At 38.7% G+C, this 26,067-nt stretch overlaps 2 long non-coding RNA genes across 5 annotated transcripts; both read left to right on the forward strand.

The window, feature by feature from the left end:
• The first annotated feature begins 249 nt into the window (after nt 1-249).
• On the forward strand, nt 250-25,720 carry LOC131251094 (uncharacterized). 4 transcript variants are annotated; one of them, XR_009173581.1, is made up of 5 exons: nt 250-326; nt 10,487-10,510; nt 13,095-13,225; nt 17,279-17,409; nt 25,564-25,720. It is a non-coding gene; the product is annotated as an uncharacterized LOC131251094 (long non-coding RNA). The 4 variants fall into 4 exon arrangements; XR_009173580.1 differs by lacking the exon at nt 250-326 and having other exon boundaries at nt 10,415-10,510; XR_009173582.1 differs by lacking the exons at nt 250-326; nt 10,487-10,510; nt 13,095-13,225 and adding an exon at nt 16,661-16,706.
• LOC131251095 (uncharacterized) lies at nt 3,119-5,192 on the forward strand. Its single transcript, XR_009173583.1, has 3 exons — nt 3,119-3,297; nt 3,850-3,997; nt 4,845-5,192. It is a non-coding gene; the product is annotated as an uncharacterized LOC131251095 (long non-coding RNA).
• Nucleotides 25,721-26,067: the final 347 nt, after the last annotated feature.

Below are 26,067 nucleotides of genomic sequence, written 5' to 3' on the forward strand. Positions count from 1 at the left end.
GCGCTTGGCATAAATCTTACCTAACATCCATGCGTTTCGACGCCTGTAACAAATCTTACCTAACATGCCTGCATTTTGGTGCCTGGCACGAATCTTACCTAACATTTACGCGTTTCGGTGCCTGAAACGAATCTTACCTAACATGCATGTGCAAATGCATATAGCCCATCGGTGGCAGCCTGTCACATGTGCATTGTCCATTCCTAGTATAAATATGTGTTGAGGAGTTTCAATGCTTTGTCAATTATGTACTCTTGAGAGGCGGTAGTGATTTATCTTAGTTTTGAATTGAATTACATATCAAGCGATCAAAGTTCCCATGAGAGGTGCCTTTCCGGCTGGTGGCACTTTACAATAGGTATAATTCCACATAAATTTTTAAAGGGGCTATTAGGCTGGTGGCCCTCTTTTGATGGATGTTTGATGATCAAGGAGTTTCTTCTTTATTACCATATTGATGGTGCGGGGCATTTTTTTTTTTTTTGTAATTTAATTTTTTATTTGAATCTTTCCATGTCATCATCTCTGTGCTGTGTTATCATATTTTCTCTCCATTCGAATTAATTTTTGGGTTTTGTTAAGGACAGTGTATTTACTGCTGAGTGCATCTACACGCCAGTGCACATGCTAACATGGCATAAATGTGCAAGATCCAAGCAGTCTATTAAGTGGTTCGCACTGTTACATCACCTGGCCCAAATAACTGATAGTTTTTTATCAGCTAGGCACAACATATGAAACAAATAAATGGCTAGGAAAAACATGCACTTTGGCCCGCCTGATGAATGGACCATCTTGATTTTTTGGTCAGAATATTGGCTTAGCATGTCCCACTTGATGGACTGTTCATATCTTCCACATTGGCACATGCAGCAGTGGTGAAAATGGACGTTTGACCATTTTATCATGGATATCTGATTAATTATGACTTGAGGTGCATCTTAATAAACAAGTATAAAATTTGAGTTGGTTGTAACAGCTTTATGAAGTGGGCCATTAACTGTGAAGGAACTTTCATATTTTGGATTACCAGGATTGGTAAACTCATAGATAGGGGTAATATCTCTCTCAAGCTCATTCAAAGAGAGGGGAATGGTCCGGCTGATGGCTTGGCCCCGTATAGGGAGTGAGTTGCAATCGTCCCTCTCCTTTGATTATGCTAAAGACCTTCCGGCTCAGATTCGGGGCTTGGTTTTCTTGGATCAAGTTGGCCTGGGTTCATAAAGGGGTAGTCATTTTTTTTGTCTATGTTTACGATAGGTGCCCCCAGTTTTATGTTACTACGGGGTACCCGAAATTACTCCTGATAGCTGTATAGCATAGTTGCCATTGAAATGAAAATTTGCCTGAGTTTTTTTTTTTTTTTTTTTAAAGAAAAATAAAGGAGCTTTCATATTTCTACGATACTTGTTATGCTTTGTAGAACATCTGAGACATCCAGGTGGGCCTCACCATGAATCATTTGGCATGAAATAGAGCCAATTAACTCATCGTATAGGTGACCCGTCAAAATCCATATGCCAGTGATCTGAACGCAGGCGCATATGCGGCCAGCATGATGTGTGGATTGGCTTGATTTTTTTCCAGATGATTGTCATGGTGGGGCCTATCTTCTGCATGGATGGGAAGTCCCACCTTACAACAGTGCGCAAGTAAAGGTAATACCCACATAGCATGCAATGAGTTGTACATGACCTCTCTCTCTCTCTCTCTCTCTCTCTCTCTCTCTCTCTCTCTCTCTCTCTCTCTCTCTCTCTCTCTCTCTTTTTCCTTAGAAAATGACATGGATTCTACTGGAAAATTCCTCAAGAGTTCTAACATACCAAATAATGCTTGACAAAGTGAAACTCAAAGGTGGTTTTGGAGAGCCTAATGACCCCAGCATCCAATTCTTTTCTCTATCAGTAAAGCTTTTTTTCCTTTGGGCATCATTTGACACATATTTAATATCCAATCCATCAAATAGATCGATGCATCACCTTGGCGATTAGACGAACCAAAATTCCAGCTTGTCCCATCATCAAACGGAGCACATGTGAATTTGGATCCCTTTGTACATTGTTTTGATGATGTGGCCACCTGATGATCAGACAGCCCGAGTTTTGCTTATTCTAATCATCATGCGGTGATGCGTCTGTTGGACAGGTTGGATGTCATCCATGCACCAAGTGGGCCTGTTTTACCACTTTCTTTTTAGAGAAAAATAAAGAGGCATTTAGGTCATTTTAACCCCTGAAAAGTACCAACCTGAAAATTTGGCTCGTAATTCCTCAGGGTAAAGTAGATGTCATGTTTAAATCCGAAAATGGTAGTTAGAAATTAAAGATTGACCTTATATGGCCAGGGCAAGGACCGAGTCCTTAGACCAATCTTGTAAGCACATTCCCAACCCTTTGTGTAGCATCCACAAATAGACACGTGCCGATATGAAACACTTGTCAAAGATTCGAGCTTCGCATGTGGTTGGAAATAACGCTTACATCTTTTGCCTTAAAAGTAGGCAGTTTCACTCAAGGTGCACTGCAACGTGCAAAGAGCATATGCAGTTAAATAATTTTTTTAGCCTTCCATATATTTTGCAGGTCATGGCCAACTTGAAAAATTGCCTGACTTTTTAGGTCAAAAGTATTAAACAGTATAGTCCACCTAATGGAAAGATCTAATCAGCATGTGTTTGATATTGACATGTGTGCCCATCTTTGTCAGGTAGTGGTCCCATACCATATGGAATCACGTTTGATTTGATTGGCTGCTTGTCTTGTATGGATGGATATATATATATATATATATATATATATATATATATATATATATATATATATATACATATATATATATATATATATATATTTTAAACACACACCCATCTATACTATATGGGCACCCAAATGTATGACCTCGTTGTTGAAATGCAATCTGTCTACCACTGAACTATGGAACTGGACCCATCATAATATATAAGAATATCATTGTAAGTTTAAATGTAACGATGATTATATTACCATAATAGTTGTATGATAGAAACTGTAGGATGTGTATAAATAGCATAACAATCGATGCCATGATCGCTATAATTCTGATTAGTGGTGTTCACATCATGTATCTAATTAAATTTTTTTTTTTTCCTTCTAAGAATTGATTATCATCTGAGTTAATGGTCTTTCAGGAATGGGCCACAAACATAGGACCCAAAGACGATCCTTGGTTGAGGTCATGGATTTGATCCCAGATCTTCCAATTTTGGAAAAAGAAGCTATTAGAACTGACTCAATTACGATAGTCAACCTTCACATTAAGGTAAAAAATATTATATATATATTTTTTTATAGTAAGTCTCAGGTTGTTAGTGGCCACAAGGAAACTTCTCTCTTGTTCATGGAGTTTATTGAGACCCAATTGTCTCATGATCGAAACTATTGAACCAGTGTCTATCATCATTGATGGATGGACCATGCCCAAAAATATTCTTAGTTAGACAACTCTTGCCTTTTATTCTTTGAAATGCAAATACATGGTTGAAGACATGTAGACGAACTATCCACATTTAAGGGGAAAACAGCTAATGATCGGACGATCAGATTTTCCAATTTGGATGGGGCCATCATATCAATGGCTCAGATAAGTGTGCGTTGGCCCCTATGCATGAAAACTACATGCACTGCAAAGTAGTTCCCTATTATTCCTGAATCTCCAGATTTTCTATCAGCGCACGTACTTCCCTTTTCCCTTTTATCCTTCACTATAATCGCCTTTCATGTCAATCCTTTTTCAACTCTAATTGTGACATCTCCTTGAATATTTATCTGTAATAATACAAACTATAAATTTTTTTTTTTTCTGTGTTGACAGAAGAATATAACCGTCCACTAGCTGGGACGGTTAGGAGAGGTAATACAATTGAGGAGGATGAGATGTTAGAAAAACAGCTATTAAATGATGACAAGGAATTTGCAGAGCACATTATGTTAGTGGATTTGGGGCGCAACGATATTGGAAGGTTTTTTTTTATTTTTCCTTTCCTTTTATAGAGATATGCAAACAATTACATATTTTATTCATTTCAAGTTGGTGTTGCGCTATGCATCATCATCATCATCTAAGCCTTATTCCAATTTATTGAGACTGGCTACATGAATCCTTTTCCACAATTCCCCGCTATCAAGGGCCATAAATTCAGTTAGACCGTAGGTCACGCATGAGTGCATTCATGAATACATATATTTTACTGTGAAATTTTACTCTATTTTATTCATGTAGCAATGATTTCCAATAATGTATTATTGAGAAGGGGTCCTCTAAAACTTTGCCTCTGTATAAAATGGAATTTATGCTTTAATTTTAAGATTACGCTTGTTTACTCATAAGTTTTTCGTTTGCCTAGATCTCCATTTCAAGAAGCAAATATATTTTTTTATGGCCTAGGAACCATTTTCCCTCGCCGCCTACAATTGATGGGCTTAATTTTCATTTTTACTAGCTTATTGGTTACATATTTCTGGTCTAGTAGATCCTTAAATGGTATGCATGTAAAATGCTGTTTCACATAAGCAATTCTCAAGAAACAATTCCATAGAATTGTTTCCTGAGAATCAATTATGTAGGTGCTAGAGGTTGAAAAGCACCGTCCACCACTGAGCCATGGGTTGTTTCTTGAGAAGCACTGTCTACCACTGAGCCATGGGTTGAATCCATGCATCATTTTTCACTTGGCATACATACAAGGGGATTTCTAAATATGTTTGTTGGGGGAATTGAGTAGTGGATTGGCCCTTCAAAAAATAGGTTGTGCCCTGCTGCTTCTACTTGAACGTTTTTTTAATATAAAATCTCTCTTTATTTTGTAGGCACCATATTCATGTGCCAGTGATTCTTTGAAGACAACCGCATGCATTTTTACGACCCAGGGCGCTAGTGAGGAGTCCAATGAAATGAACTTGATCCCTCTCAAATGACATATTTGCTCGATGTTCTTACCTTTAATCAAAGAATCTTTCTCTTCAATCTCTACTCATCGAAGGAGGCTGCTATGTGTAGATGGCTATAATATAGTAGCAAGATCCCTCAAACATGCACTGTATGCATTTTTACGATTAAGGAGGCTAGTGATGAGTCCAATGAAACAGACCTTATCTCTCTCAAATGACATATTTGCTCGACTTTCATACTTTTAATCAAAGAATCTTTCTCTTCAATCTTTACTCATCAAAGGAGACTGTTATGTGTAGATGGCTATACTGTAATAGCAAGATCCCTCAGACATCCATGTATATAGATGCGATTAAATTAAACACACCAATCCATTTGGTGAGTAATTGGATGGTGGTTATCATAAAATCTAAGGTGATAGATCGATATTGTCCCAAATCATCGTTACTTTTCTGGCATATAATTGCAATTCTAATACCAGCTCAGAAAATTGCTTCCTACAACCACAAGGTTCCCAACCATCACGCTCCGTCAATTCGTGATGCAGAGAATAACATAAAAAAGTTCACGGGGAGGAGGCTTCTGATATCTATGGAGAAGAGATGGGCATGGGATGCGCCGTGTGGTCCATTGACATAGCATCTCCTTATTTAAGTAGATGTACATGTGAGAATTAATGAGAGTGGATTAGGTGTTACCCTTGCCGTATGGGGCCCACCTTGATGAATGTGTTATGTATCAATGCATCCCATCCATTTTTTCAGCTCATTTTAGGACCTTAACCTAAAACTTAAGCAGATCCAAATCTTTGGTGGACCACACCACTGGAAAAGAGGTGAATGACCACTATTTTTTTTTGCAGGCTACAATTTTTTTGGATCAAGCTAATCTTTGTATTATCCCTTCATTCAAGTCTTTTTTTAAAAATAAAAAATAAAAAAAAAATCTTATCAATGGGTTGGATGGCAAATAAGCATTATGGATTTGCTTACGGTGGGCCCCCCACCTGAGAAGTTTTTAATGGTGAGCTTTCAATTACCATTGTTTCCTGTGATGTGGTCTACCTGATATTTGGATCTGCTTAATTTTTGGGACCACATCCTTAAAATGGGTTGGAGAAATGGATGGAAGGCGTAGAAACAACACATCATCAAGGTGGACCCCACGGTAAGAGTTACACCCACTCAGGTACCACCTAATCCGCTCCCCATTGTAATAGGGCAGTAGACCAATGAGATCAGAGTAAATGGCATCTAAACTCATTTTAAAGACTTTGGTTTTGTCTATTATTTTTTTCAAGTTCTTTTAAGATATCACAGGGTATATTGTGATTGACATCATATCACGGTGGTTCATAATCTACTAATCATTTCTCATTAATATGATAGTTTTGGTGGAGATGTCAATGGATCGGATCCTATAGTACCCATAATTAGCTTAATTAGGCTTGTGTCTTGTTGAGTTGGGGTCCTTTCGAGTCCGGGTCACATTTTTGAAGACCCAAATCCGGTTGGTACCCTTTGATGGATTTACATTGTGTGTTGTGTTACAAAACCTTATTATGTTGCTAAGATAATCAATATGAGCTTTGTTGAACCTTGATGGATGTGCAAGTCAACTAATGCATGCACTACCACACACACAACTTGACAGTCAAGTGCAGTATCCAAACCATCCATCTAGTGGACCTCATTGTGTAGATTTTACTGCCCAAAGATAAAGGTGATCCATATAATATTAGGTGTGCCATGATATTAGAAATAAATTGATGGGTCAGAGAAGTTACTCATAGACGTACATCTGTCCAGGTAATTGTGGCGCACCTATTTAGTGAACCTACTAGATTCTTGAGATAGGGAATATACATTGTGGTATCCTTTTGATGAATGGCTTGGACATGACACTTGTTGGCACATGCATAGATAGTGGTGTGCCGATATGTATGGGTGTGTAGCTTGGCAAAGCTCAATATATATAATTATCTTTACATATATAACACCAATGGTAGGGGAATTTTTGCCCTGCAGTTAGTTTCCAATGGCAGACAACTTTATGTGTTTAAGGAATATAAAAAGACATGATAAATAAAGTCGTGGGTATTTTGGGAATTTAAAAATGGGTGCTTGTGGTTGAGATTTCACCCACACCACACACTTATGGACCACACCAATGGAAACAATGTAAACTTGCTCCCAAAACCAGCAAGTTCATATGGTGTGGCTCATTTGAGTATTTTAATAGGTTGAGTTTTCTATATTCTCTTCATCCTGGTGAGTTAGATTTGATTAACGGGTTTGATGAAAGATAAGCCACATGGTGGCCCACATACAAACCTATAGAAGGCATCCCATTCACATAGTTGCATTTGGTGTGACTCATGATTTGTGAATCTAGCTGATTTTTATTTTCACTTCAAGAACTAAAATTGTGTATAGAAACTATTGATCAGAGTTGATTTTACACTAAAAAGTCGTTTGGAAGTCTGTAAAATATTTAAGTTGTAAAGTGATTATACAGAGTCGAATTGCATAACTGTTTGGATACTTGTATTTCCTTACAAAGGCTTTACTGGCTATAAACATATTACAACTTTTAGTTGTACTATGAAAATTATAATATGAAACCTAGCAAGAAGCCATGTTTTAGATTATTGACAAACTCTTTTCAACTAAAAGGAAATTATACATAATAAAACATGATGGTTGATACACACCCATGATGTTTGGGCCCTACCATACTATGTATGGTACATCCAATTTTTCCTTCATGTGCTTCCCTTGATGCTCTTCTATGGCCCCAAAAAATTAGTTTGATTGATCGTCAAATGGACCACATGAGAGGGAAGATGGGACGTTCTCCATAAAAAATTTATAGATTGCATTTAGACTGTGGACCAATCCAAAGCAATCAGGTGGGACCCATAGAGTTGTTGAGTATACAGGCATTTTAATACACCCCGTAAGCACCATACCAAATAAAGAGTTTGAGTCGTAATAAGCATGGCATTGATGAGGCCTGGTGAAGGAGAAAGGAGGGGAGGAATCTGATGATGGAAAAGATTCTACTACCTATTAGCCCTATAAGTCAAGGGTTCTCGGCCCTCTCTCCAATCACTTGACTACCGCATCAAAAGCCCCATTATTATCCATGAGATGATATGGAAGACCCAAACATTTGCAACAACCTTCATTTTCTTCGGTGAATGTTTGAAGTAAGTAAGGTCCCTCGATTCTCACATGATTGGGTCACAATGATTCTATCAATAATTGGGAACTCAAGATTGGACATGAAGGTCATTGATTGAGGGGGGATTATGGTTCATGGATCTTAGTATCATATTGTACCATAACCTTCAAGGGGTGTTTGGTGCATGGAATTAGATGGTTTTAAGTTGGATAGAATTGCTTTTTTGCAATAAATGCACTTGTCATCGGATTGTCTCTTAATGCCATGGGAGTGAGCCTATTCACTTTGGTGTTTGGATCATGTAGGATGTATGGCTTAAATACATGTTTTTATTCATTTAGTGTTTGGTTGTACATGGAAAACGACTACCAATCTTGAAAACTACAGGTAAGTAATCCACCCCGTCCATCTATTTTATGAGATCATTTCAGGACATGCTACCAAAAGTCAAGCAAATCCAAAACTCAAGTGGGCCATACGAGAGGAAAGAGTGGGGAAAGAATTTCCTACTGTTGAAACCTTCCTGAGATCCACCTTGATGTTTATATGTCATCCTAACTGTTTATAAGTTCATTCCTGCTGGGATGAACTGACAACATAGAAAACTTTATTGCGATACAAAACTTTTGTGGCCATATGAATGTTTCAATGGTGGTCACTCAATCCCCACTGTTTTCTCTTGTGTGGCCCACTTGAGTTTTAAATCTACCTCTTTTTGGGTCGCACACACTAAAATGATCTTGTAAAATAGATGAGCGGGGTGGATTCCTCACAAATATCAAGGTGGGCCTCACCTCCCTTCCCAGCGTAAGAACTTCCTAACTCATGCTTTTAGGAGGGAATCCCATAGATTTCGCTAATCCTGGTTGAGTAGCAGAAAGCCCTCCCTAACCCTCCCTACTCCATGTGCAAGATTCAATGTTGGAAACGCATGATGGACCAAACAAGGATGATTTTTCAAACCAAGAGATTTAAAGTTCTATACCACTTAATACCATCTAATTCTATGCGCCAAACACTCCCTCATAGGTTTCAAAATAGATCTATAATCATCACATCATGTGAAGAATGACCATATATGAAATGTCTCCACCTTTGAGGGTGGACTTGGACTTGGTATCGATATTGCCTTTTCCCTACCTCACATATGAGTGTGAGTGGATAAGAATCCTATTGAACATGTGGACACTTACATTAGTGGTTCAAGATCAAGTTACTAGTCGAGCCCATTAGCGTAGACTTTGATTAGGCTTGATGATGCATGAGATTAATCTCTAGACCTCAGAATGTATAAGGATTAAGATCATGATTGTAAGGCTTCGGCTCACTTTATGGAGTTACTACTCGGCCAATAAAAATGGGTGTGGCTGGGTACATTCATCTAAGTGGTGAGAGAGAGATTCCATCTCCCTCTTCTCACCTCTCCACGCAAGTGTGAATATGTGGGGTCATAGGAGCAAATGGTGGTGTGTCACTCACCCCTATCCCCAAGGGAGACGTGTATTCTCATACGCCCTCAATCTGGTATAGATTGGGAGAGAGACACCTCCAGTGTTGGACGATTGGCATCGACAAATTAAAAAATCTACATCGTGCCCATATATTACATCAAAGTACGTAGGTTTAGATATTGTAAAAATCTAGGATGATCCAGACTAGAGATCCTAGGGTTAATTTAAAAGAAGGATTTTTTTAAAAAAATATTTAAATTCCATTGCACGCATTTCTAATAAAATCCAACACATCCAATTTCAAAGCACTATACAATTAAACTAGGGGCTTGGCAAGTGTTGTCAGTAGGCTGGACTCAGGCTTATGAAATTCAAAAATTTGAATATGAGTATCCTAATAGGCCTGGCCCCACCAATTTGAAATTCGTGTTGAACAAACCTAGGTGTGGTCCATGACCACACTCTACTTGCCATAGTTTGATCCTTTCATCGTGTGCTCTCCTAGCAAAGCTAGGTAGAGGCCCTACCTTTTCCTTGTGTGCTTCCGCCAAGTGTCTTTTGGGACCTAGCGAGAATCCTGCCTAACATGCATGCATTTTGGCACTTGGCACAAATATTACCTAATATGCATGTGTTTTGATGCCTGGCACAAATCTTACCTAACATGCCTGCATTTTGGTACATTGCATGAATCTTACCTAACATGCATGCGTTTCGGTGCTTGAAGCGAATCTTACCTAACATGCATTCACAAATGCATGCAGCCCATCGGTGGCAACCTGTCACATGTGCGTTGTACAGTCCTTCTATAAATGTGTTAAGGAGTTTCAATGTTTTCTCAATTATATGCTCTTGCGAGGTGTTGATTTCTCTTTTAGTTTTGAATTGAATTGCATACCAAGCGATCAAAGGTGCCATGAAAGGTGCCTTTTCGGCTTGTGCAATAGGTATATTTCCATATAATTTTTTAAAGGGGCTACCGAGCTGGTGGCCCCTCTTGATGTACGCTTCTCTTCTTTATTACCACATTGATCGGTTGAGACCCTTTATCTTTTGGCATCTTCTCTATGTTGTCATTTCTGTGTTGTGTTTTCATATTTGCTCTTCATTCAAATTTTTTTTAAGTTTTGTGAAGGCCACATGCATTTACAGTTGAGTGCATCTACATGCCAGTGCACATGCTAACATGGCATAAATGTGCAAGATCCAGGCAGTCTATCAGGCAGTCCCATTGTCTACATCACCTAGCCTAAATAACTGATAGTTTTCTATCAGCTAGGCACAATATATGAAACAAATAAATGGCTAGGAAAAACGACCATCTTGATGTTTTAGCCAGAATATTGGCTTTAGCATGTCCCACTTGATGGAGAGCTCGTATCTTCCACATTGGCACATGCAGCGGTAGTTAAAATGGACGTTTGTCTATTTTATCGTGGATATTTAATTAACTGTGATTCTACTGGAAAATTCTTTTGGAGAGCCTAATGACCCCAGCATCCAATTCTTTTCTCTAGCAATAAAGCTTTTTTTTTTTTCCCTATGGAGATCATTTGACACATGTTTAATATCCAATATTCCATCAAATAGATCGATGCATCACCTTGGCGATTAGACGAACCAAAATTCCAGCTTGTCCCATCATCAAATGGAGCACATATGAATTTGGATCGTTTTGTACATTGTTTCGATGATGTGGCCCACCTGATGATCGGACAGCCTGAGTTTTGCTTATTCTAATCATCATGCGGTGATGCATTTGTTGGACAGGTTGGATGCCATGCATGCACCAAGTGGGCTATTTTACCACTTTCTTTTTAGAGAAAAATAATGAGGCATTTAGGTCATTTTAACCCCTGAAAAGTACCAACCTGAAAACTTGGCTCATAATTCCTCATGGTAAAAATCCAAAAATGGTAGTTAGAAATTAAAGTAGACGTCATGTTTAAATTTGAAGTACTAGTTTCATACATATGGAAAATGAACAAGTGCAAACTTTTTCATGGTATTCAGTGCAAATGAGTTGTGTGGGCCCACCATGATATGTTGATGAGATCCACAAAACTATGTTGCACATACTCCCTTGTTGGCCAAGGGCCCAAAGATTTGATCAATCGATGACTCAGGTGGGTCGCCTGGGCTGTATGAAGCGTTTATTCCATTCAATTCATATGAAATATTTAACTAATATGATGGCACACCTAAAAAACTAGGCTATTCTGAAGCTTGGGAGGCTCAACACTGATCAATGGTGGGCATCCCTCTCCTAACCGTTCCTGCTGGTGTAGCCTTGTGTGTGTGTGTTGAGGTTTGTAATTCAACATGTCTCAGCTAGGGGTTGCAATGGGTCACACCACCCAACCCAACCTTGTGGGGGCTGGCCCCCTAAACTTGACCAGAGGGTCTAAGCTCATGTTTGAAATCTAGGCCCAATGTCTTCGCTAGAGGGCCGAGCTCATGTTTCAAATCTAAGCCCAGTGTCCTAGCCAGATTGTCCCAGGTGGCCCTTTAATTTGGTCTGTTGCAATAATCAGTGTTACCGTTGTACAAACGAATGGGCGAAATGAAGAAACTCGTGATGGTCCCATTCAATTTTTGTGGAGTTAAAAAGCACCTTTTGAATTATAGGTCATATTTCTATAATAAAAACCATTTATATAATGGATCCTTTCATGGGTGCAGGGATACTAAATATTTTCTAGATTTTGACTATTTCAAACCTTTGATCATATAACTCTTTATCTTACCGAGCTACCCCTATCTCAACCTGACCTTATATGGCCAGGGCAAGGATCGAGTCCTTAGACCAATTAGGGCCGGGGCTTAGGAGGCTGGGCCAGGCTAAGGCCAATCTTGCAAGCACATTACAAATAGGCACGTGTTGATATGAAACACTTGTCAAAGATTTGAGCTTCGCATGTAGTAGGAAATAATGCTTACATCTTCTGCCTTAAAAGTAGGCAATTTCACTCAAGGTGCACCGCAACGTGAAAAGAAAATATGCAGTTAATAAATTTTTTAGCCTTCCATATATTTTGCAGGACATGGCCAACTTGAAAAATAGCCTGACTTTTTAGGCCAAAATAATTAGACAGTATAGTCCACCTAATGGAAAGATCTAATCAAGCATTTGTTTGATATTGACACGTGTGCCCATCTTTGTCAGGAAGTGGTCCCATACCATATGGAATCACCTCCCTCTTCTTCTTTTGTTTTTTTTTACACACACACCCATAATATATGGGCAACCAAATGTATGACCTCATTGTTGAAATGCAATCTATCTACCAATGAACCATGGAACTGGACCCATCATAATATATAATTAGATTATTGTAAGTTTAAATGTAACGGCGATTGTATTACCATAATAGTTGTATGAAAGAAACTATGGGTTGTGTATAAATAGCGTAACAATGGATGCCATGATCGCTATAATTCTGATTAGTGGTGTTCACGTCATGTATCTAATTCAATTTATTTTTTTCTTCTTATATGAATTGATTATCATCTGAATTAATGGTCTTTCAGGAATTGGCCACAAACATGGGACCCAAAGACGATCATTGGTTGAGGTCATGGATTTCATCCCAAATCATCCAATTGTGGAAAAAGAAGCTATTAGAACAGACTCAATTACGATAGTCAACCTTCACATTAAGGTAACAAATATTATATATGTTTTTTTTAGTAAGTCTCAGTTTGTTAGTGGCCACAAGGAAACTTCTCTCTTGTTCATGGAGTATATTGGGACCCAATGGTCTCATGATCCAGACTGTTGAACTGGTGTCTATCATTATTGAGGGATGGATGCCCAAAAAATATTCTTAGTTAGACAACTCTTGCTTTTTATTCGTTGACATCCAAATACATGGTTGAAGAGATGCAGACCAACTATCCATATTTAAGGGGAAAACGACTAATGATTAGATGATCAAATCTTCCAATTTGGATGGGGCCATCATATCAATGGCTCATATAATTGTTCATGGGCCCCTGTTGCGCAGCACACCAACAACGCAGTGAACTTAAATCCAATCTCCGGTCTACACCCACAAATGATAAATAAGAAGAAATATAACTAGAAGAAGAATAAAGCATTCCAAACAAACCACAAGACAATATATACGTGGAAAAACCCCAACAAAGGAAAAAAAAAAAAAAAAAACCACGGATGCAAACTTCCACTATGAATTAAAACGAATATTACAAGGTAATATACTAACTTCTCCCTTGGAAGTACAGAGAAAACCCTTTGCCCACACCTTGGAATAACTCTCATAATACCTAGAAAATCCCTAGGGATCCCTATTTATAGTTTAGGCAACTCCCCTCTCGCACCCTTGCGAAAGCCAATTCAAAAATCTACAGTCCGCATCAAATTCGGAAATGAATCTACGTAACCTCGACTGATCGAGCAGGGTACTTGACTGGTTGAGCATGGGCCTCAACCGGTCAAGTACTGCAGAACAAAAAAACCGATGCTCGCTGGACTTTGAGTCGTCCACGACTGGTTGAGGAGGCCACTCGACCGGTCAAGCAGGGCACTCGACTGGTCGAGCGGCCGTCCAGATGTGGCTCCACATCTCAATAGGCCGCTACGCATGAAAACTACATGCGCCACAAAGAAGTTCCCTATTATTCCACTCTTATTTTCATTTGAAAACAATGCTATAGCCAAAGGCATTCACTAATGACGGAATTACAATATTCCATCAAAGAGCAGTACAAAATGAAATATCAAGCTTACAACGTCCATAAAAGTGACATGTAAAGTATCCGATGGTTCATGTTAGAACTTCTACTGGTCAGATGATCATAGCCACCAATTCCAAGAATGAGCTAACAAGCCTTCTTGGAAATGGTGAGCCAACTACGAAGCTAGATTACTTCCCAAAATTATCCCAAGCATTGATATTGTGTAGGGCAGTTTTGATAATCGTCCACAAATCCCATGGGTAATCTGAACTATTTCTTAAAATTTGTAGCAATTTAGATATTAATGATTGGTCATTTATTATTTGAACATTGGGAATTCTAGACAATGTTAAGAAGCAAATTGGCCACATGTGCCTGTTTGCAACATGCGAGTGGTGAACCCCATAGAGGTGCACTCACTCGAATCCACTAAGCATTCTTCCTAGAATGTATGTGAATATAAAAGCGCACTTCTCCTATTTGTTAATAAAAATTCTGAGTTTCTTAACTATACATTCTCTCTTAGAGCATGGTGATGTAACATTTTTAACTTTTGACATGTTCCTGTACTCATACTTCATCGATCTAGATATTTTAGCTCTCAGATCTACATATATGATTGTGCTTTCTTTCAAGCACTTGATCAGCTATCAAAAAATGGAAGAGAATATGACTTGGATACTATTAGGCATTTGAATGAATATGGAGATGCAGGCTTGCCAACACTGATGCTTGCTTATAGGAAACTTGAAGAGTCGAGAGTATTCTACTTGGAGGCAAGATCTAGGTTTTCCACCACGCTTCTCTCTCGGTTGATTCTCCTTCTTTGTCTGACCAATTCCTCTCTTTCAGAGTTAGGGAGCTATGGGCTGACTTAGTTAATCAGTCTGCCACCCTCCCTGGCCCTTGGATTGTTTGTGGGGACTTCAACGCGGTCACTACCTCCTTGGACGGTTCACAGATTTTATGGAAAAGGATCTGATTCTTTTGGGTGCAACTATTGTGGACAATTTGTGAGCCTTTATTGATATGACATCTTCATGTTTGTTCTGCTTCAGTTGATATGAGCAAGAAAGAAGATTCCAACGGACCATCTTCAATTATGATTTACTTGCACTAGTTACTAGGTTGGTAAAAGAAGGAACTGGAAAATGCACTTTAGCAATGGTAACAACACAAATCATGTTGGCATGATTCAAGAGGCTAATATTGGTGTTTGTAAGCAGCGTTGAAGGCATGCAAGTTTGTTGTTCCTGCAAGCAGGTTGCCCATACATTTTCCTAACAATAGGTCATATGTCATATATTTGGGTCATGCTCATACTATAGGATCTTGGCAGCTCTACAACTAGGAATAACAAAATTGCTAATGCTTAGGTTGGTTGCACCAAATATCATGATATTTGGTCCAATCAGACACACCCTTAATTAATATTTTTCAGAACCAATATTGTTGTTGATGTAGTTTCAAATAAACAAATTCTATTTTAGTTGCTATAATCTTGCAAAATCATATATGTTTATCAACTTATTTCTCAATAACATAATTGCAAGGCAATTGATAGTTGATTTGCTATCCAATACATACTTAAATTTTATTTGAGTTGCTTTCTCCCATTAGTATTTGCCCACTACATTTGATACTAGTTATTCTGATTTTGGTTCGCATTATGCTATGATATGAACATATCTATCCATTTTCAACTTAGGACTGTATTTATTAAATTGGCAAATGGCGAGTGCAAACTAAGATCTCACTCTCTACAACTCACTATAAAAAATCCCAAAACCTCAGTTATTTTGTGTGAAAGAAGGGTGCATTTGGATATCCTGAAAGATTGGAGTGATTGGGATGCTTTTCCACCAAATCAATATCTGTGACATTATAGGCTAGATGTGAAATATAGCCAAGCTAGATTTGGGACAAGAAAAGCAAAAAAATGAAGCCTACACAATCCGTTTTCCATTTTTGAACACTACCCTCAAATGAATAGAGGAATGGATGGTAACCATTCCTGAAAAATGAAGCCTACACAATCATAAGTAAATCTACTAACATTGATGCCTCAATTGGTTATTAGATCCTTTCGGCCCTAAACTTTCCATTTGTGTAATTGATCACTTGTAATATTATTGCAAATCACAGGGAGTGTGCTTGGGGACATGATTTTCTCATGATGGGCTCCAAATCTTTATATTTTCATGGGAAATATTGCAAGAATGTATTCCTTTGTTTGCTTAATGCTTGCTTTTCGAGGTGTAGGTGATCATGGGGGTACCTTTAATTCATCATCTTTAGGTGTGGATGCAGAGCTTCTCAAGGGTGGGCCATGGCTAATGCCCATTCTCCTCTGGGCGTCCTTAAAGGGCTGCTCTTTGCGCTTTTTCCACTGCTGGGGCTGTTGTCCTGTCAATGATTCTCATTAATCTGCTAGACATTTTAAATGTAGCTACTTCTTTTTTATTTCAAATTCGTTTATGTTTCTATTGTAATTGTGGTGTTTGAGGGGAGAGAAGGCGAGGCTATCTTTTTATAATATATAAATCCCAAGATTTCGTGTGTGCTTTTAAGTGGCTCTCTCTCTCTCTCTCTCTCTCTCTCTCTCTCTGTGCATAATAAATGTGGCAAACGTGTGGTGGGATGATACTCTCTCTCTCTCTGTAATTGTGGTATTTGTCGAAAACACATTTGCTACTTTTATTATAATTGTCTTATTTTTCGAAATAACCTTTTGTTATTTTCTCGAATTGTAATGGGTTTATAGTAATGGTTTTGTGATATGAGGTTTTTTTTTTTGGTATTGTTATCAATCTAATGGAAGGTTTGTAGTATTGGTGTTTGTGGAAAACTATTCCTGAATCTCCATATTTTCTATCAGTGCACATACTTCTCTTTTCCCTTTTATCCTTCACTATATTCACCTTTCATGTCAATCCTTTTTCAACTTTAATTGTGACATCTCCTTGAATATTTATCTGTATTAATACAAACTATTTTTTTTTTCTCTGTGTTGACAGAAGAAGATAACCGTCCACTAGCTGGGACTGTTAGCTAGGAGAGGTAATACAATTGAAGAGGATGAGAGTGATGACTAGGAATGTGCAGAGCACATAATGTTAGTGGATTTGGGGCGGAACGATGTTGGAAGGTTTTTTTTTTTTTTTCTAGAGATATGCAAACAATTACATATTTTATGCATTTCAAGTTGGTGTTGCGCTATTCAACATCATCATCATCTAAGCCTTATCCCAACTAATTGAGGTTGGCTACATGAATCATTTTCTGCAATTCCCCTCTATCAAGGGCCATAAATTCAGTTAGACCGTAGGTCATGCATGCGTGCATTCATGCATACATATATTTTACTGTGAAATTTCACTCTATCTTTGTAAGACCCGACCCGAGTTCACTTGTGTGTGTGTGTGTGAGTATGCATTTTGTTCATTTTGGTCCTGTGGTCCTACCGGTCAAATTTCGGTGACCCGCGACCTTCGGATAGTGTTTGCGGATACCCTTGAGTTCGGTCATGTAAACCCAACTCGGGTTGACATGAGACCTATGTCATTGCGTCCGTCTCGTCGCCGCGATTCTAACGCCGCGTCCCGTGCGTTAATCCGATATGTACATCTCAAGTTATGATCATTGATCGATATGGGTCATTGATTGCATGATTGGTGGACCCCACCATGGGTTGCACTTTTTCCCATGTCATCATTTCACCCTAGGCTAAGATTTCTAGAAAGGCTATGATCCTAAGCCTTTTTAATACCACCATATGCCACCATCATTGCCTAGGAGAGAGAGAGTTCATTATTACAAGTCTTAAAAGTCTCTCTCTCTCTCTTTCCCTCTCATTTGTCTCTCTCTCTCTCTCTCTCTTTCCCTCTCATTTCTCTCTCTCTCTCTCTTCTCTTCTTCCCCAACAACTTCCCTTCCATCTTCCTCTCTTCTCCAGCCCCTTCTCCCTCAAATCCCCTACCATCTAACCTTCAACAATCCATCTCACCCATTGAAACATGTCCCTTGGAGCATGAAGAGAAGATTGATGTAAGCTTGGAGTGGGATCCATTAAGGTGAGTGATTATAATTGCTGATCTTCTTTTCTACCCCTTTAATCTTATTTTTCTTCCTAGATGGACCATATGGGACCCACCAATCCATGGTAGGGATCCCATTTGATCCCATGGATGTGACCCTTTGGCCCATCCTACATGCATGTCATGATCCATGATGGGGCCATTCTCCATGGACCCCATCATGATGTATTTAATGATCCACTCCATTTTAAGGTCATCTAGACCCTAAGGATCAAGTTGAGATGACATCTCAACCATCCATAGCAATTATAGATCATGCATGTAGTGATTTTATGTTGCATGTTCAATTAATGTAGTTGTATGGGTATGATTCACTCTTGGGAGGGCCCATTAGTGGCGGGGCCCTACCCCCATGGCCGGATTACTCTCTTTTCTTCTTCTCTTCTCTGATTATTATTATTATTTTTTTTTGGATGATAAATGTTATTTGTGGAAAAACACATTTGCTACTTTTATTTAAGTTTTATTTGGGGATTCAGCGCACATGTTAAGTAGCGAGAAAGTTTTGTAAAGTTTTATTTATATTTTTGTATTGTTAAATCTAGCAAGTTTGTGTATTGGATGCTCTTGGAAACCACCTAACTCCATGATCATTGGACACTTCTCTTTTCCCTTTTAATCCTTCACTATATTCACCTTTCATGTCAATCCCTTCTAGTCCTAGTATGTGATCTGGACTTATGTGGGGCCTACTGAGGAAGGCCACATACCCTTTTTATGGCTGAGATAATGAGACTATTGAGATATAGGCTGATGTGTCCAGCCATGTATTGAGGAGGATGAGAGTGATGACAAGGAATGTGCAGAGCACGTCGTGTTAGTGGATTTGCAGAGCACATCCTCTGATTATGACCAAGATATCAGTGATTCTCCACAATTGTAGCAGTTTGTTTCCTTGTATATTTGTTTCCATATTTGTAATTGTACAGCTACCATGTATCTTCTGTCTATAAATGTATATCTCCTCACAGCATATTTGCTTGAGGCATTCCCTTTACATGGTATCAAAGCCAATAGGTCAACCCTTTGCTGGTTTTTTTTTTTTTCCATGGCCGAATACAACACTTCTCTACTTCCGCTCAATACAATGGTTCACATGGTCACCATCAAACTCACTCCCACAAATTATCTCTTGTGGCGTCGTTAGTTTGTTCTCCCGCTTGAAAGTCAGGATCTTATGGGCTATTTGGATGAGTCTTTGTCTGCACCCACTGCTCAAGTCCATGCTGGCAATGACCTTGTTTCTAATCTTGCCTACAAGACATGGCACACGCAGGATCGCATTTTACTCAGCCTTCTCTATGCCTCTCTCACTGAGGAATGTATGGCTGAAGTCGTTAATTGCACTACAGCTCGTGATGCTTGGCTGGCCCTTGAAGTTTCTTTTTCTTAAAGTTCAAAGACCAGAGAACTACAGAGAGGTGTTTCACTTATTATAGGACCCACCTACAAAATTTTGGGGCCAATGGACACCTGTACACACCATGGTGGTGGCTGGACTGACCCATTACAATACGGTGTCCAGATCAGTCCGATTTTAGGATAGATTGATTTATTTAAATAAATTAAAATATTTATATATCGGTCTAAAAATTCTGAAATTTTGTGGAGATATGGTCCACCCATTCAATTCTAGGATCCACTTACCAAATTTCAAGGCCAATGGACCTCTGTGCACACTACACAGTGGCGAGGGCCGGACTAGCCCACCGCATTGGGACGTCCAGGTCAAACAAATTTTCTGGACAGTCTATTTTATTTAAATAAATCTAAGTATGCATATGTACATTAGAAGGTTTTAAAAATTTTATGGGGGTGTAGGTCACCTATAGAAGTATCACTCTATAAAATTTCAAACCAAAAATACATTTGAGTTTCCCGTGGTATAGCTGGAAGTAGTCCGCTAGGCAGGATGCCCAAGCTGGGGCATCCAGCCTGCTTCGTGGGCCCCACCTTGATGCCTGTTGAATGTCCCACCACCCATCCATATGGGATCCCTTCTCTTGTTGCTTCTCATCCTTTAAAAATCATACTTGCCTCCTTTTTATTCAATTAGAACCGATTAGGTGAATTTTTGGGTGAATTTTTGGACCAGATACCCCAGGCCCATAGGGCTGCCTACACAAGGGACATCCCTGCCAGGTGCTATGAAAAAGGGCTCTATATTCTTGATCGTGGGCTGTCCAGTCTTTTCTATGTAATTCTTGTGCCCATTTCTATATTTGTATTGCACATATCCTTCTTTTCACATCTAGTTTGGGGCCCTTTGAATAGCATGATGTGTGTGAGCCATATTTTCAAGAATTAATTATCAAAACTCAATTAGAAAAATCACCACTTCTTTTCCAAATGTTGAATCAAATTGCTCCAACGGATTCAACCTGCAGAAATTTGGGTGGGCTGGCCAATTTGATCCGGTTATTGAGCCCAATACTATTGTTCTATAGATGATTTCTCTCGCTTGGGGCAATAGTTGGCCCAGCTAGATTTTTGAGGAGGATTTATGTCAGTATCTTACCAATATGTCATTAATCAATTCGATAGTAAAATCAAATTTTTGGGCTTAATTAGTGTATGATTAGAGGCCCATTCCCATCCCAACTAGGATTCTTCTTGGGCTAGTCTCTTAGTTAAGTGTGGTATGGGCATAACCTTATAGCCTAATTGGTATTGGAAGATAGGCCACATCATGAACCCTTGGGTCTCCTATATTATTTCATTGTGATGGGTTCCTCTATGGGCCAAATATCAAGTAGTTGGGCGAGTCCTTGTTTCCACCCATGCTATCTCATCAAACTCCATCACCCTTGGGCCAAGATGTGATGGCCCAACTCCTACATGTGTTAAAAATTCTATATGGTAAAATTCCTTCTTATTCTATACTTCATACATTTGGTTGTCTTTGTTTTTCCTTTCTACGTGATTATATGCCCAATAAATTATCACCTCGCTCTATCCCTTGTGTTTTTATTGGCTATAGTTCTCTTCATAAGGGTTTTCGTTGCTTGGATAAGAAAACTAAATGGGTCTATGTGTCTCGCCATGTTCAATTTTTTGAGGATTATTTTCCTTATGCCACCTCCACTATTCCTTCTTCGGTTGGCACTGATTATGTCACTTTTACTGATACTTGTAACAGTTTTCTTCTTAGTGACAGTTCTTTCCTCATAGGTGTGACTCCCGCTTCTAGTTCGGCCCCCACACCTTGTGTTCCTTGTACTGACTCAAGTCCCCTTCTCATGCCTCCCTTCACACCCTCTTAGCCTTATTCGCTTGAACTAGCCTTGGACGTCCCACCACCTGCCTCTTCTTCCGCTGTCCAACCGCCTACCTCTTCTCACCCCATGATCACCCGTGCTCGGGATGGTATTGTTAAACCCCGCATTATTCATTTGTTATGTGCTTTCCCTACTCCTCCGTGGTTTCAGGTACATCTTGCGGTTAAAGAGCCTCATGGTTTTAAGTCAGCTATCAAGCATCCAACATGGCTCTTGGCAATGGATGATAAAATTGCCGCTCTCAAGTACAATAACACATGGCGATTATTTTCTCGTCCAGCTGATCATAATGTTGTAGGTTGTAGATGGATTTTTAAGACCAAGCTTCATGCCGACGGATCAATTGAGCATCACAAAGCTCGTCTAGTAGCGCAAGGTTTTTCTCAAAAGCGTGGCATTGATTTTGAAGAAACTTTTAGTTCTGTTGTTCAACCTGCTTCTGTTCGCATTATTTTGTCCCTTGCTGCTATGAATAATTGGCCTTTACGTTAACTTGACGTAAAAAATGCCTTCCTTCACGGGTTTCTCTCTAAGGAAGTCTATATGGAGCAACCCCCAGGCTACATTGATCCGTAATTCTCAACTCATGTCTGTCGCTTACAACGTGCTCTTTATGGTCTTAAACAGGGTCCTCGAGCATGGTTTCAGTGTTTTAACCAATTTTTACTTGGTATTGGGTTTATTGCTAGTCATGTTGATTCCTCTCTCTTTGTCTATCATAGTCCTCATGGTGTTATTTATCTTCTTCTACATGTCGATGATATGGTAATAACAGGAAGCAATTCTTCTATGCTTCGTTCTCTCATTAATCAGCTGACAAAAGAATTTTTCATGAAGGATCTCGGTGGTCTACACTATTTTTTGGGGATTGAAATTGTTAGAAATGACAAGGGTCTTTTTCTCAGCCAAGCTAAATATGTGCTTGATCTGTTGACTCGAGCAGAAATGGTCGATTGCAAGCCTATCTCAACTCCTTTTTTTGGTGGGATCTCATCTAACCGATTCTGGTACTTCTTATTAAGATGCTACACAATTTCGTTCACTAGCTGGTGCATTACAATATTTGACTCTTACGCGGCCGGATTTATCCTACAGTGTTAACTCTATATGTCAATATATGCATGCTCCCACCGTTGATCATTTTAGAGCCTTGAAGCGTATTTTACGCTATATCAAAGGAACCTACCATTATGGCCTGCAACTCTCACGGGATTCCTCTCTGACTTTGCTCGGCTATTCTGATGCCGATTGGGCCGGCTGTCCCGTCACTTGGCGTTCAACAACCGGATTTGCTGTTTATCTTGGCCGCAACTTAATTTCATGGTGCTCTAAAAAGCAAACTACCATTGCACGCTCTAGTGCTGAGGTCGAATACCGTGCTCTTGCCTCTGTTGCTACAGAACTTTCATGGACACTTCAACTTCTTAGAGAACTCCAGATCACCCTCCCCTCTCCTCCGAGACTCTTATGCAACAACAATAGTGCCATATTCATTGCTTCCAACCTGGTCACCAAATCTCGCTCCAAACATATTGATATTGACTATCATTTTGTTTGGGAACTTGTTGCTCGAAGGATTATTAGTCTTGGCTTTGTCCCCTCACACCTACAGCTAGCTGATGTTTTCACAAAAGCAGTGGCCAAATTACATTTTTTATTGGATCATGGCAAGTTGTGCGTTTTTCCTCTTTCTACCACGCCAACTTTAAAGGGGGATATTAGAGGACAATCTTACTCCTCTAATTATGACCAAGATATCAGTGATTCTCCACAATTGTAGCAGTTTGTTTTCCTTGTATATTTGTTTTCATATTTGTAATTGTACAGCTACCATGTATCTTCTATCTATAAATGTATATCTCCTCACAACATATTTGCTTGAGGCATTCCCTTTACAGTAACGATGTTGGACGATTTTTTTTTTCCTTCCCTTTTCTAGAGATATTTAAACAATTACATATTTTATGCATTTCAAGTTGGTGTTGCGCTATTCATCATCATCATCTAAGCCTTATCCCAACTAATTGAGGTTGGCTACATGAATCCTTTTCCGAAATTCCCCTCTATCAATGGCCATAAATTCAGTTAGACCGTAGGTCACGCATGTGTGCATTCATGCATACATATATTTTATTGTGAAATTTCACTCCATTTTATTCATGCAGCAATGATATCCAATAATGTATTATTGAGAAGGGGGTCCTCTAAAACTGTCTTTGTATAAAATGGAATTTACGCTTTAATTTTAAGATTACGCTTATTTAATCATAAGTTTTTCGTTCGCCTAGACCTTCATTTCAAGAAGCAAATATATTTTTTATGGCCTAGGAACCATTTTATCTCACTGCCTACAATTGATGGTCTTGATTTTCATTTTTACTAGCTTATTGGTTACATATTTCAGGTCTAGTAGATCCTTAAATGGTATGCATATAAAATGCTGTTTCACATAAGCAATTCTCAAGAAACAATTCCAACATTATGTTTATTTGATGATTTTACTATTAAATTGTGGACATTCATTTGATGGTTAAAAATGAAAATGTCCTATAGTCCCGTTTTAACAAAGAAGTCGTCACGAATTCATTGGATTGTGAAGAGCCTTGCTTACGGTTCATAGGTCAACGGAATCTACCTTGCCCTACTTCCACAGAAGTACAACAATAAGTCACAAATTTTGGAACTAAAGAAAAGTTCTCTTAAAGATGTCAACAAATCAAGATCAAATTATGATTCTTCCCTTCATAGTCCACCACTCTGTAAGCTTAAAACCTCATGCGAATCAATGGAGCATTATGAATACTTCTCTTTGATGCCCACATCTGCTCAAGCTACACATCAAAGAGGAGCATGCCGTGGACATTCTATTTTGGTGGCTTATATAGTCGAAATAAGACATTGGCTAGAGCATCTCATATAGAAGTTGGTCTAAGATCATGATGGAAATGACATGATAAAAATTGTTGAAGTAGTGATAGAAAAGAACATAACATTGTTAATTAGAATCCCTTACAGATGAAGTTTAGTGGACTAAATTACTTATAATATCATCGTTAATTATTAGGAAAGATGATATTTCCCCTTCTATGTGTTACGATTGATTTCATTTTCCTTGTAATTTTTCCTATATTGTCAGATTTGATTAGGAAGATGTTAGCTTGCAATTAATTATAAATTTCTTTTCGTGGGCTATTCCCCTTGTATTTATTCATATGCATTCTTTCAATGAAATATAAGAAAAATTAAAATATTCCTCAAATTAGTTTTTTACATTATGTGGAAAAAAATTACAATGAAAATAAAATCTATCCTTGTATGGAATATCACCTTTCTTAATAGTAATGACACCGCTACGCCAAAATTGTTGTTCATAGTGAGAAGCCAAGAGATATATGCTATTGCCATATTTAATTAAGATATGTACTAGTGAGACATCAATGCTAATATTTATAATAACATGATAAAATGCTATTTGTAAATTGAAAAATCCCTAAAACCTCTGGAACTATTAGAAGAATTGAAAAAAGTAGGAGATGTGTGATACATCATTGTTAGGCATCAACATTTTACTATGACTTATCGTTCCCTGCCACGAATTGAGATGTAATGTCATTTTGCTAACGATAAGTTGAATTTCTTCTATTTATAAAATTTATGCATCTTTTCCACCTTGTTTTTTTCTTTTAAATTTTTTACACACCCACATGGGCACCTGAACCCATGACCTCGATGTTGAAACGCAGTGTCTGCCACGGAGCCATGGATTGAATCCATGCATCATTTTCTACTTGGCATACACACAATGGAATTTCTAAAATGCTTGTTGGAGAAATTGGGGAGTGGATTGGAGCCTTCAAAAAATAGGTTGTGCCCCGATGCCTCTACTTGAACATTTTTTTAAATATAAAATTTCTCTTTATTTTGCAGGCACCACTTTCATGCATCAGTGATTCTTTGAAGACAACCACATGCATTTTTACAATCAAGGGCGCCAGTGAGGAATCCAATGAAATGGACTTGATCCCTCTCAAATGACATATTTGCTCGACTTTCATACTTTTAATCAAAGAATCTTTCTCTTCAATCTCTACTCATCGAAAGATGCTGCTATGTGTAGATGGCTGTATTGTAGTACCAAGATCCCTCAAACACGCACCGCAGCCATTTCATGCATCAGTTTCTTCTCAGACGTTTCGGCCCTTCCTCGCCTTGTTAAGGGTGGTTTTCTCTTGGATAAAGAAGTATGCTCGCCCAGGAAAGTTCCTGCTTCAGGTTAAGTGTAGGTAGCTCCGCTAGGGGAAGGGTCTGTATCTTCCGCGGGTGTTCAGCGAGAGCCTCTGTTTTTTCTTTTTTCCTATTTTCAGCCTCTTATGATAGGCTTCCGCTAGGTCCATTTTTCTCTTTGCGGAAGCCCGAAATACTGTAAAAGAT

Source organism: Magnolia sinica, chromosome 7 (genome assembly GCF_029962835.1).
Source record: "Magnolia sinica isolate HGM2019 chromosome 7, MsV1, whole genome shotgun sequence".
NCBI classification, from domain to species: Eukaryota; Viridiplantae; Streptophyta; class Magnoliopsida; order Magnoliales; family Magnoliaceae; genus Magnolia; species Magnolia sinica.